The following is a 13,512-nucleotide window of genomic DNA, read 5'->3' on the forward strand; positions in this document are numbered from 1 at the left end:
TAAGGTAACCATGCTTTCACTATGAGGCCGAGGGGGGGTCCTCCTGGTCTGCGTTGCCTTGGCGACGTTTAAATCTGATGTCTTTGCTTTTCTACGACTGTAAAGCTAAATTCTTTATATGTCTATGGGCTAACCTGTCCCGCTGCTGAAACGAGTGTGGTCACGTGACTGGACAACGACGTGTGATTGGTTAAGCACAGTCACGTGGTAGAGCCTTCAGCGGAAGTCTCTCTATCTCTCTGTCAAAATAAAACATTAAAATGAGACGTACGCTGGGGTAAAAACAATGAAGCGTAGTAATGAGTAACGAGCTCATTGTAGCCTAATGTAGCGGAGTAAGAGTACAGTTTATTTTTCACCAATCTACTCAAGTAAAAGTAAAAGTATAGTGATTTAAAACTACTCCTAGAAGTACAATTTTTTCAAAAACTTACTCAAGTAAATGTAACGGAGTAAATGTAACTCGTTACTACCCACCTCTGAACAGATGTGACCTGATGAAGAAAACCTAAGTTTGCTCTAACGTTGTTGACTGTTATATAAGGCCAGCTCTTATATCAATTTAGGATACATTGGTAATGATATATGAGATAACTTACTGTTATTAGTCATTTTAAAAGAATCGCTCATATCCCAGCAACAGAACAAAAGAGGAAAAATGTATACATTTTTTTACTCTAATAATAACTTTGGCTACTTGGGTAAGAACATATGAAATAACTTTACTGTTTCTCAGACAATTGCCTAACACTTCCATCTGCCCTTGGGAAATGTTATGTTCCAGTAGAACACAAGCAGCATACAACTCTGACGATTGGTATAGTGAGCCGCATACCCCTCAGGGATTGGCTAATGCCACTGGACCACTAATTGCCTACCATCAGCCACTTTTTGATCTCCGCGTCACTCCTGTTTTTAGGGCCTGAGTTCCTATTTTGTTTGGATCTTGTGCTTTATGTACAAAGTAATATATAATACTAGAGCTGGGCAGTGATTACAAGTTTTAATCACAATTAATTGCATAATTTCCCTGATTAATCGCAAAATGAAATAATTAATTAAAAAGAAGTGTATATAGTGCAATTTTATTTTAAATATTGTGTCATATAAACAAAAGTGCCATAACATTTGATCTGCAAAAACGTAGCATTTTTGTTTATAAAGTAGCAGTAAAATAAAATATTTGTGTACTTCTCAACTTAAACAATGTATTTATGATGTCCAGAGTTAAATTCCATCTGGTTGGAACGTCTTGCATTAGCGACTACTTCTTCTGTCCACGTTCTTCTGTTGTTGCTCTAACTCTGCAGCCCTTGCTGGACTGTGTTTAAAGTGCCCCACAACTTTTCTGCACTTTGCAAGGACACTCTTAAATGCACTGTTATGCAGAAATACTGTGACAAAACGCTGGAGGCCGTGAGCAAAGCAAGGGACATGATCAAAAGGTAGAAGGCTCGCAGCAGCAATCATATATCATTTCTATTCGTACTATCTGTGCCAACTGCGGTGACTTTTTAGACACATTCCACTGCTGTGCAACTTCAATAAAGTGCCCCGCGCATGTTTCAGCATAATGTCTCTCCTCTGTTGTCATTAAAGTCAGAGCATGTGAACGCAGCCCCCACTTTTCATCAATATAAAGCACTGTAATTCCGAGATAATTCTGGTTACCCATTGTGTCCAGTAGTCCCCAGTGAGTCCAGTAGTCCCCAGTAAGTCCAGTAGTCCCCAGTGAGTCCAGTAGTCCCCAGTAAGAGCAACAGAGGGTGCATGTTGTAGCGTTGTTGCTTTTGCAGTCCTCCCCTTTTCATACAACTCGTGTATCTTCTTGTTATGGTGTCTTGAGGGAATCTCATACCTGCCGTCATTTGTTGCAATTCTCAGAATGTTACTCAGACCGATGTCCTCCACCACCCTAATGGGCCTGCAATCTGTAGCTATCCACTTTGCTATGGAATTTGTTAGCTTCTCTTTGTCTATCTATACTTACCCACACCCTGCATCTAACGTAGTCCACCGAAGCCTCGCGCAGCTGTGTAAATGTGCTGCATTTATATAGCGCTTTTCTAGTCTTAACGACTAGTGAAAGCGCTTTTAAATCATACGGGAAACATTCAACATTCACACACATTCATACACTGTGGCCGAGCCTGCCGTACAAGGTGCCACCTGTTCATCAGATAAACACTCAGACTGGAAGTAGCCTACTCTGGTGATAAGAAAATTCAACTTTGCAGTATTTACAAAGCCTGTGAGCAACAAACTTTTACAATAATAAAGAAATAATAAAAACGGCATTAACGAGCGATACAAAAATTGTTGGCGTAAATTAATTAGTTAACGCGATAATAACGTTAACTTTCCCAGCCTTATATAATACGCATATGTATGTTGATGTCATGACATAATATTCCTGCTGATGGTTTTACGCTATTCCCCTGACTGTTGCTGGCTGTTAAGCGGGAAGATGCGAAATGTGCAATGTGCTAGCAAAAGCCGGGGTTATAAAACATAAGCATTCATTTGGAGTAATCGTTCTGTCCATGTTGATTCAAGTCCAACATGCACTTTCATTTAGCTCTGTTTTGGTCTTCACTACTGAAAAAAAATTATGTCTCTTTAACTACAACGCATTTTCCCCTTTTCCTATCAGGACCAGGGGTCTTATTTATAAAACTGTGCTTAGGATCCTTACTAAAAGTGTACTTACACCCAATATTCAAAAATGGCGTACGGAAAAAAAAATTCTGATTTATTAAACCGTATGTACACAATCTGTAAGCAATGTAACCTTTATAAGTCACAGATTTGTGAAGAAGTGTGAGTACTTGAATCATGGGATAAACCTCTTATCCATCCATGTACTCGCCCAATTTTAACCTTTAATAGTCAATGCAAAGTACCTTGTGAATGCTGATCAGTGTTTTAATAACCCTGGCAGTTGTTCTTTTGTTACATCAAATCATGACGACTGGCGGGGATAACCCAGAGGAGCTATTGTGTAAGATTTTTATTTTTTATTTTATATTAATAATATTTTAACCCATCTTAGTGGACAGGTAACAAACCTGGAGAAATAATTCAGGGACTTAGTTCTAACACAATAATTAAAATCTCCCATGATCAAATTGGGTGCATCGAGATCCAGACGCCAGGGTTGGCCAAAAACCTTTAATTTGAGGATCGGCGTCAGAGTCCTGGTCTATAAGTCAGGTTTCAGTGAGATTCAGATCTTTTACTTCGTTTTTCTTTATGATGGAGGGCAGAGGAATAAGGCCGATCTGCTGTGTCCAAAGTCTCTGGCGCACTGCACCCCTCTTTCCTCAGTCTTACAGTCCTGTTCCTAGTAGAGCTGGCATTCTCTCCAAGAACTTTCCGCATTGCCGGGGGAATAACAATTCTAGGCTCCAGTGCTATTACGTTAGTGTTGCAGCACTGAAGGAGAACCTTCAGAGCAGCTGTACTTCAGTCCACAAGGTTGGTTGAGCTTACAGAGGGCAAACACAGTCCCAAAAAGTGTCAGAAACACAAAGGAAACAATGTGCCATATCCATGATCAACAGATGACAGTGAGATTAAACCGACCACCATTCATAAACTAAAAAAGCAGTCCATGACTGACAATCAGCAGCACATAAACCAAAAAACATTATATGTGACTTCTTCTACTGGTCGTTTTCTGAAACTGGCGAACTTGGCGAGGACAGAGAGTAGAAAGTACCCACACTCAATGTTTTCTGTTAGTAAATCAATTAGGTGACAGAAAAAAAAACAATCAACGGCAATACTGACCACCACCTAATCTTCTATTAGTTGTTTTCACCTTTCATCTATTTTTCTATGTTATTGTTTCTGATAAGCAATTGTGGTATTCAATTTTTTTAATTGAAAGCAAATTAGGGGAGTAGAATGGGGAAAAAATAGGGAGTTGGGGAGGAAGAGGAGGGAGTGAGAAACACAATAGACAGATAAAGGGAAAGAGAGAGTGATAAATTAAAAGTTAAAGGGTAGGAGAATGAGACAAGAGGATGAAGAAGATGAGATGGGGCAAGATAGAGATAGAGTGAAAGTGAGATTTGAGAGAAAAATGTGTAGGCCATGAGAGATCTACAACGCTGTAACAAACCCAATTTCCCCTCAACAAAAGATCGATGGACCACATTAAATTCAATGTCGTTCCAATCCAAGGCAATGAAAACAATTACCGTGTCCACGCCTAATCAAGAATGCATTGGCTGCGAATTGATGTGTGTTGGGACTGCAGCAAAGCTTGTACAGTGAATCGCAGCAGGAAGGTTGTTTGCGCACAGCAGCAAAAGGTTAGTTAATTCTGTGTTTTAACAGAACTAGTGTGGGTTAGGGGAAAAATATTTTATAAGATATTGTGGCTTTTAGTACCACCTAACTACAAAAGATTCCTCTCTATATATCTCTTTGAATATCATTTATTGAAGCCATTTCATTCTCATTTTATTCAACAATGGTACTGTTAGATAAAATTATTTGAGGAAAAAAAAAAGAACTTCGCAGGGAGAATTTAACCCCCTTTACCATACATCAACATTGGCTGTTTAAAAAATACAAAGCCCAGCCCTTGAGGATGTTGGGTTGGTAGAGACAAGCATTTACAGATACACAGTGACAAAGTTTCCCCTGCTATATTACGACCGGATATAACTACTCAGCTGGCCAAGCAGCTGATAAATGAAGGTGAATAACGAAGCTGATGCTAATCAGTTGGTGCAAGTGAAACTTTGGTTCTCTGCCCCAATTAATGCAACGCTCCATTTCTAGTAGCATTAATTTATTTAAATGCAATATCACAATAAAGTCATCAGTGAATGACTGTAAAGATTTACAAAGAATGTGTTTACGGCATTTACTCTCTAACTAGGACATTGTGGGACTGATGGGTGGGAAGTGCACACGCCAATACAATGGTAAGAGCAAATTCCGTTTGACCATGTATCCAACTGATTTAAATTGCTAACATTACTGTATTGTGTGAACAGTTAAGCTAACTTAATATTGTATGTAGCGTTTTCTTTTTCAGGGTGCAAATGTTCCACCAAAACAGGTTCCTCCCCGATACTATTTGCAAATCCACCGTTGCTGTGTCCGAGGCTTACTGTTGCCCAAAACTATTGTGATTGGTTAAAAGAAATGCAAACAACCCAGAGCGTTTTTTTTTTCTCCTACACCAGAATGTATGTGTCCTAGAACTATAATCTGGCCTTAAAAGATAAGCCCAACAAGGCCTGAGCTTGAAAAGTACATTTGGATTGACAGGTTTTTTAAAAGCTGAACCCGTTTACAGCCCGACATTATTCAAATATGTGCCCGCACACAGGTCTTTGGCCTTTTGTCAAGAATGAGCCAATTATACATTTTTTAACATAATTTATTCATGACTTACTAAAGGCCACTTGAAAGTTAGAACAAAGAAACAAAGTGAGTCCTCTGTAACATCGTAACATCTCAGCACTATAAATAGGCCTAAACTTACTCACATAGCCCAACATAGTGAGTTCTTGCGTCAGCTCTTCAAACCCCTCGCCATTTCCGATATTAAAGGCCTAATGTCTTTACAACAAAAGCTGACACACTTTTCCGTCACCGTTCTGTCTCACCTTTGCAGGGACGGGTTTTGATGCTAAAATAAACAATATGATTGTAGGTTGATCCTGGGCACTGGAAGGCGTTGAACAGTTTTGATCAACGTAGGCAGAGCGAGGTGATGGAGCAAACAAAGAGCAAACAACACTAAAAGAGGGAGAGGAAAAACAAATAGAGTGGAAGGAGACGAGCGGGAGATGAGGGCCGTAAATTGGTTAGCTGTGAGAGTATGAGTTAGGGAAAGATCCAGAGGACAGGAAATAGAGGACAAATAGGAGAATGAGGAAAAATAAACATGAAAATGATTGAGGGAGACATAAGACACAACTGCAGAGAATGCAGCTAACAAGCAAGTCTGTAACAGCTGCAAAGGTAACACTCAACGCAGAAGCTGCAGCAGAAAAAATAGTCTATGACAATATAATACAATGCACAAGCCTCAACAGGTGAATAAATGTCTCCACGTACAATTAAGAAGTCATTTGTTACAGTTCAGGACAGCATCAAGTTACGTGCATAAATAATAATCTCATGACTTCTATGCAGTGAGTTTTGACTATACAGAATTTTAAACTTAGGAAAAAAATGAATATTATTGCTACTGGTACACATTAGCAGCAAATACCCTGAGTTTGTATCAGGAAATGGAATTTCTGAATACAATTTCTTAATTAATCTCATTTGCAGTAACTTTGCCCTTCTTAATGCTGTTGTCAAATCCACTTGCTCCAGATGTTTCACATTAAAAGACTACCAGGAAAGATGGGATTTTGTCCTTTAAGAGGCTGAAAGACTTTTAATGTGCAACATCTGTGCAGTAAATTTTGCATCAACAGTAGTTTAACAGTCTTGCAGTCTCACATCCCCAGACCTATCTCCACAGCGCTGTGGAGTTAAGGTCTGGCTACACCACACACATTCAGGGATTTGCATTTCTTTAAACCAATCACAAATGTCGATGGCTTTGAAAATTGCTACTTGGGAAAACTTGTTTTGCTAGCTCGAAGTTTGTTGTTGTTTTCCGAAGAGATCAGAGTTTTAGAACGTCAACACACAGAGCGGAAGGCAATACCGACTCTGATACTTGAATTTGGGGTATCGGCCGATACCGAGTACTGATCCGACACCAGTGTATCGTATGTTTTATTATGTTTTAACAGCTGTACTCCCTGTATGGATGTGATATGATGTGATGTGATTTGTTGTCGGTCTGGCTCAGGTTGAACTCTTTGTGAAACATTAACCAACACAAACAATCAACGCCACAGAACTTTCTTTTATCATCCAGTTTGACAGTCAGTTACAACGGAAAAAGAACATAAAGTACTTTAATGTAGATATTCTTTAGGGCTTCATTACGTGGTATCAGATTGGTGCATAAACTCCAGTACTTCCTGTTACCGATACCAGCGTTTTAAGCAGTATCAGAGGCCATACCGATGGTATCGGAACATCTCTACTTTCAACTAACACAACATGAGTGTCTTTTGCGGTATGTCGCAGCCTTTTGCAATGTGTTTATTGTGCCAGTTGATATTGCGATGTTGATAACAAAAACGATACTTTGTGCTGCCCTACTGTATACTGTACTGATTAGTGCTGTGGAATGCTGAACGTATCATGTCTGCTTTCATTTGAGCCTGAATACTGACTTTTATATGACAATGGTTGTTGTGTTTTAGCTGCAGTGAGAGTAGTAGTAGAGTGACTAGTAACTACAATAGCAGTGGTAGCAGTACTGTAGTACATTAGTAGTCTTAGTAGCGCTGCAGTAAGTGGATTGTCTCCTTGTGGCTGACAGCTGCCTTATTCAAACTATAAAAGAGAATAATAAAACCGCCAGCGGCTGGGTGAGCCAATGATGCCGAAGACAGACAGCTGCAGTGCTGGAGAGAGGGAGAAAGAGAAGAGAAGTAGGGAGTTCACCAGGGAAGAAGGGGGGATAAGGAGGTCAATCTGCGGGGAGAGGAGAAAATAGAAAGCGCAAAGGTAGAGGAGAGCAGGGCGCAATTAGGAGGAGACAGGAGACTGCTGCTTGTGGAGCGAGGGAGATGGAAAGATGAAGATCAAGACGGAGAGACAGGTGGGCGATGATGAGGACAGGCAAAAAAAAAAAGATCAATGACAGGAGGAGGAGAGGATGACAAAGGGAAGGACAGGGAGGGAGGAGAAAGATAGGGAGGAATGGATGCTGCATGGAGTCAGTCAAGTGTGTTGAGAATGCATTATCAGACTGAGATATCCATATCACATAGTCGGCAGCACCCCAGCTCTATCGCAAACACACAGCAGACGCCTGCATGCATGTATGTGTGCATGTATGTGTGTGTGTGTGTGTGTATGTGAGTCACTGCAGTAAGTCAGAGACTGTTAAGTGTGCCGGGCTGCTGCAGTTCTGCACCATTCAACACAATCTGTCACTCAGCTGGTGGCACTGACACAAAGACAGACAGACACAAAGACACAAACACACACAGACACACACGCACACACACACACAGACTTAGAATCTAAAAGGTTTTGTCACAGAGAGGAAATCTTAAGCTGCCACACGCAAGCATCTCTTCCACACAGTTACATTCATGTGACAGTCATGAAAAACCGTTGCCATTTTAAAACAAACACACACACACACACACACACACACGCAGAAACATCAAGACATAAACACAAACAGGTAAAAAAAACATAGTCACGCAGCAACAACAAAGACAAATTCAAGTATTGCTTATTCATGTGCACAAATAAACAACACAACTCTCACACATTGGTGCTAAGCACACAAACAAATATATGCAAACATAGAGACACAAAACACATCCGCACATCCACAAACACACACTTGAGTGTTTAAGGAAGGTCACGGTGTGGTCTGACGGCTGATGCGTGACGGGGCTGTTCAGGGAAAGAATACCCAATCAAATCCAAACAATGGCAACTAACACACACACACACACACACACACACACACACAAACACACCAATTTAAACAAAGTATATTCAGGTGTTTTCAAAAGTGAATCTTATTTGTCACTAAACGGGAGAGCCTTCAGAGCATACCCCATAGAATTGGGTTAGGCTGTGTTTTTTAAAAAGGCAGCCAGCTTCAGATTAAACACACACACACACACACACACACACACACACACAAAAAGTGAATAAATAACTTTTATTTAATTCTTTTATCCACCGCACGGCGTTTTCATTCTCGCTGTCTTTCGCCGCAGACACTTGTCTGCAACCGATGATGTGCCAAATTTGACATTTCTGCCGAGAATTGCATCCACCAGGAACATTTGGGCAGCCACATAGGATCATTTCTGCCGAATAACGCCTCTTAACAATCATCCCTGCTGAAAATTGCATCCACCTCACTACTGAGTCTAATAAAACATTAACAACTCTGAACTTCTACTTTTTTCCTTTCAAAATAATTATTTTCCCATTGTTGAAGTCTGCACCTGGCCTGTAAAAAATCTCTTTCTTTTTCACTCTTCCTTATTAAAAATAAGTCGAGAAGCCTATAGCATAGCCTAATTTCACTTTTCATGTAATCAAACAAAAATACATATACTCCCCTCTTGTAAAAATTATGCTATGGACTGCGTCTCACCTGTTAAGTGGACGAGAGCAGCCGGCATCAGCGGGGGGGCAGTGACAAAAATCTTAATTTTTAATGAACAACAGACTGATTTACAAACGGATTTAGTCTCTCTGACTAGTCAGTGCCAATACCAGTGAAATAACACAATATCTTGATGCCAATTTCAATACCACTGTAATAAAAAAGGATTTTCTAAGATTCCATGTACTTTAACTGGAACATTTATTAAAATATTTGAAAAGTAACAAAATGTCATTACAAGACATACAGCACATGTACAATAGAGCATAACATTATTATAATTATTATAATAATTATATTATAAGATTTTTAAAATAGCCAAGATTCTGTGTTCACTTTTAAAAAGTGGCAGCACAGCAAAACACGTCGGTACGATCTAGAGCCTGACCAATTTTTTAGGCTGATCCCGATACGAATATTTGGTTATTTAAAAATCTGATATAACAATACAAAACATAAACAGATTTACCCAATATTAGGTATTTATATTTGTAGTTATTTATGAGTTCTCACTAAAATAATTTGATATTAATTTGTACAGAACAGAGGAACATCAAAATATATTAAAGTTCTGATAAATAAAATGTGTAGAAATACAAACTTAAGATATGAAACTTGAAGTCCTTTGAACAAAAACACATTAACAAAAATAAAGTCAGTGTTGCTAATGTTGCAAATTGAAACGTAAAAGAAGTCATTTTAAACATGTCTTCAGTGTTGTGAAATGGTCGTATATCCGGTTACTTTCAGACAAAAAGCTGTTTTTGGGGTTAAAGGGGGAGGTCACTATGGTTCATAGAAAACAGCAAACATGAACACAATGCCAAAACAAGAAAATAATGGGCAATGCTGTCTGAATAGCATGTGACGAAGACTTCTCAACTGTCACTTTTAATATCACTCTATTATGTTTATTGATCACTTTTAAAATAAATGGGTTATGGACTTCTTTACACGTCAGCAGGTACTTGACGCAAATCTATAACTAACAATAAACCTTCTGATGCTCACTCTGAGCAGTAAACTGGCCAGAATGGTACATTGGCTGTGCTGCATCACAGCGGGGGAGTATGTGTGTGTGTGTGTGTGTGTGTGTGTGTGTGGTATGAGCGGAAGCACGTTGGTGTGTCTATGTGTGCATCTGTGCATTTATAGTGGGGGAAGTTTGATGAGTGCCTTTATGATCGTGTGTGTGTGTGTGTGTTTTCTTGGGAAACAGGCTTGATTCTCTTCCTCCAGCAGTGCAAATCCACCTCATTGATTAGCCTACTTCTGGCTACGCCATCGATCCTTTGACTGCTAGACCTCAAAGAGGTCTGTGTGTGTGTCTGTTTGCTTGCATGACATTTTTAGCCACAGAACGCTGCTCCTTTGGCAGCCCTTCACACTTTCCGCTCAAACTAACTCCAATCGACCACAGATATGCTATAGCTGCTGCAACTGCTGATGTGGAGTGTGTGTGTGTCACATCCAATATCTGGAACCTTTGAGAGCCCAACTTCGTCCAGATGTACGGAGCCCCTTGCGATAACACACTCCCCAAATCCCTGCACTGACTGAACAAAGATACACACAAATGCATCTCCACACACACACACACACACACACACACACACACACACACACACACACACAAGCCAGCACCAGAGTTTTTCAGGAAGGAAAGCAGCCTCTTGTTCTTTGATAATTTATTCATAGGCTGAAGGAAAAAGACAACATACGCCAGGAGTCCGGGACAACAGTGATTTAGCAGTTGTAGAGAGAGCAATAGACACACAGAGCGCTACAAAGAGAGAGATAGGCAGAGGAAGGGACAAATGAAGGAGAGATGGAGATGAATGGAGGTGAGGAGAGAGTGAAAACAACTACAGATAAAGGATTCAGTTCTTCCCCAAAAAGCACCGTGTGTTTTTGTAGCTTTTTGTCTCCACCTTCGGTTGTCCTGTCTCTTTCACACGTTTTCACTACAATTCCGAGTGTGTGTCATAATTACATTTTTAAATTTACTTATCCCAAGACCTAATGTGTGTTACTGGACTAACAATTTCCGCCTCCAACAGTGGTAAACATTTGACATATTTTTTGTCATTCGAACAAGCGTTTTTCTGAAGAGAACAATCTTAGAATAAATCATTTGAAAAATGATGATGAAACATGTCTACATGCCTTACCTTTGCCCCAACCTCCATATGCATATGGCCTAATCCAACATTTAAATCCTAAAAAGTGGGCAGATTTAAGCCGGAAGTGGGTCAGGTTGTCTTGAAATGGGCGGGGCTTTAACCGGTGTGTTATTTTAAACATGCAATAGACATGGGTTGATCAGAAATTGTTATATTTATTGCTGATTAGAAAACTATTTACATGACAGCATCAGCATTGAGCTTCAGATCAGTGGTGTTGTCATGGTAACAAACAAACTATATACAGAACAAGATTTAAACAATAAATACAACAATGCGGTTGCAATTATGGAGTAAAATGTAATGAACAACAGTTTTCATCCTCAATATAACTTTCTTTTTTTAGCTTTTAATTTTTCTATGATCCGTGTGATAACTTTTTTCTGGTTCTTTTTTATTTTTACACCAGGTATGTATGAGTGTGTGTGTCTGTGAGTGAGTAAGAGATACAAAGAAAGAGAGAGAGAGAGAGAGAGAGAGGGGGGGGGGCTGGAATGTGTTTGGTATCTTAATTTGTAATATTATTTATTTATACCGCAACTGCCTTTTTTTTATAAAACACAGCAAGAAAGTTTCAGACACTCAAAAAAACTGGTTAGAGCCAGCAGGCGTTTAAAAACAAAACAAAACTGACGGCAGAGATGCAACCCGGGTCGCATTCTACCAACACCATGTCTGAACAAACCCCACGGTTACCAGAAGTCTCCTGGTTGCTAGGTACTAGTTTGCACCAAAGTATAAATCAAACCTGAATCTTGAAGAAACCCTAAATGTTAACGGAAAGGCCCCACGGACCTGAGGGAGAGAGCTGTTCACTTCTCCGTGCTCTGTGTGTAAGTGAGAGCGAGCGGCACACATCAACACGAGGAATCTGTGTGTGTGTAGGGAGGGGCGCTGGGACTAGCCTATTACAGAATAGTGTAGGGGAGGGGCACTGTGACTAGCCTTGTGACTAGCCTATCACAGAACGCAGACACTGTCAGTGAGGAGTTTTATCCAATCCGAGTACAGATATTGACTCGCATTACTCGTATAATACTTGTACTCGGCAAAAGTGCTTTATCCGTACGGGATACTCGTTTCAGCCGAGTACTCTGCTCATCCCTACTCCATACACTCAGGTCCAGTAGAAGAACTAGTCTCTGTTTAACCTAACAAATGCAAAATGCACATCTCATGACCAATTACGTATATGGGGACTGCACATAAACAGGACAGCACGTATACTACGTAGTTTAGTGGTAGTTTGTTGTTTAGTTTGGTACTTTTTGGTTTGGACCGACACCCAGTCCTGTATAAAGAACTTGAAAGCAATACTTGGGTAAAAGTACAAGTATCCTACCAGAAAAATGTCTTTCAATAAGTTTAAGTCTCCTTTTAGAATACTTGAGTAACAGTCTCTGATGTTTTCTGTACTTAATTAAGTTATTTTCTGATATTAAATTTAATTAAAAGGTCCATGACATGGCATGACATTCTTTTTGGATGCTTTTATATACGCCTTAGTGGTCCCCTAATACTGTATCTGAGGTCTCTTTTATATAGACCTTAGTGGTCCCCTAATACTGTATCTGAAGTCTTTTTTATATAGACCTTAGTGGTCCCCTAATACTGTATCTGAAGTCTCTTTTATATAGACCTTAGTGGTCCCCTAATACTGTATCTGAAGTCTCTTTTATATAGACCTTAGTAGTCCCCTAATAGTGTATCTGAAGTCTCTTATAGACCTTAGGGGTCTCCTAATACCATATCTGAAGTCTCTTTCCCAAAATTCAGTAAGTAAAAGTAAAAAAATATTTTAATAATGACCTTAATGGTCAAAGGTGTGTGACGTTATTTCATCACCACTGTCGTCGGGGTGGTCACCGTCTGTTACCATGGCAGCAGGGCCTTCAACAGGTCCTTCCATGACACTATTAGTTGTTATGCTTCCTCCTCTTCTTCTTTAGTATTGGCCTATGTTCAAAGATGGCAAAAGTACTCACTTTCCGTACTTAAGTAGAAGTACACATACTTGTGTTAAAAAATACTCCGGTAAAAGTGGAAGTACTGATTAAACTTCTTTACTCAAGTAAAAGTAACAAAGTA

At 39.7% G+C, this 13,512-nt stretch overlaps 1 protein-coding gene across 4 annotated transcripts in view; it reads right to left on the bottom strand.

Annotated features, from left to right (window-relative positions):
• smap1 (small ArfGAP 1) overlaps positions 1-13,512 on the bottom strand; it is a 154,270-nt gene that overhangs the window by 57,277 nt on the left and 83,481 nt on the right. The window lies entirely within an intron of this gene.

The sequence above is a fragment of the Etheostoma cragini genome, chromosome 17, assembly GCF_013103735.1.
Source record: "Etheostoma cragini isolate CJK2018 chromosome 17, CSU_Ecrag_1.0, whole genome shotgun sequence".
In the NCBI taxonomy this organism is placed as follows: Eukaryota; Metazoa; Chordata; class Actinopteri; order Perciformes; family Percidae; genus Etheostoma; species Etheostoma cragini.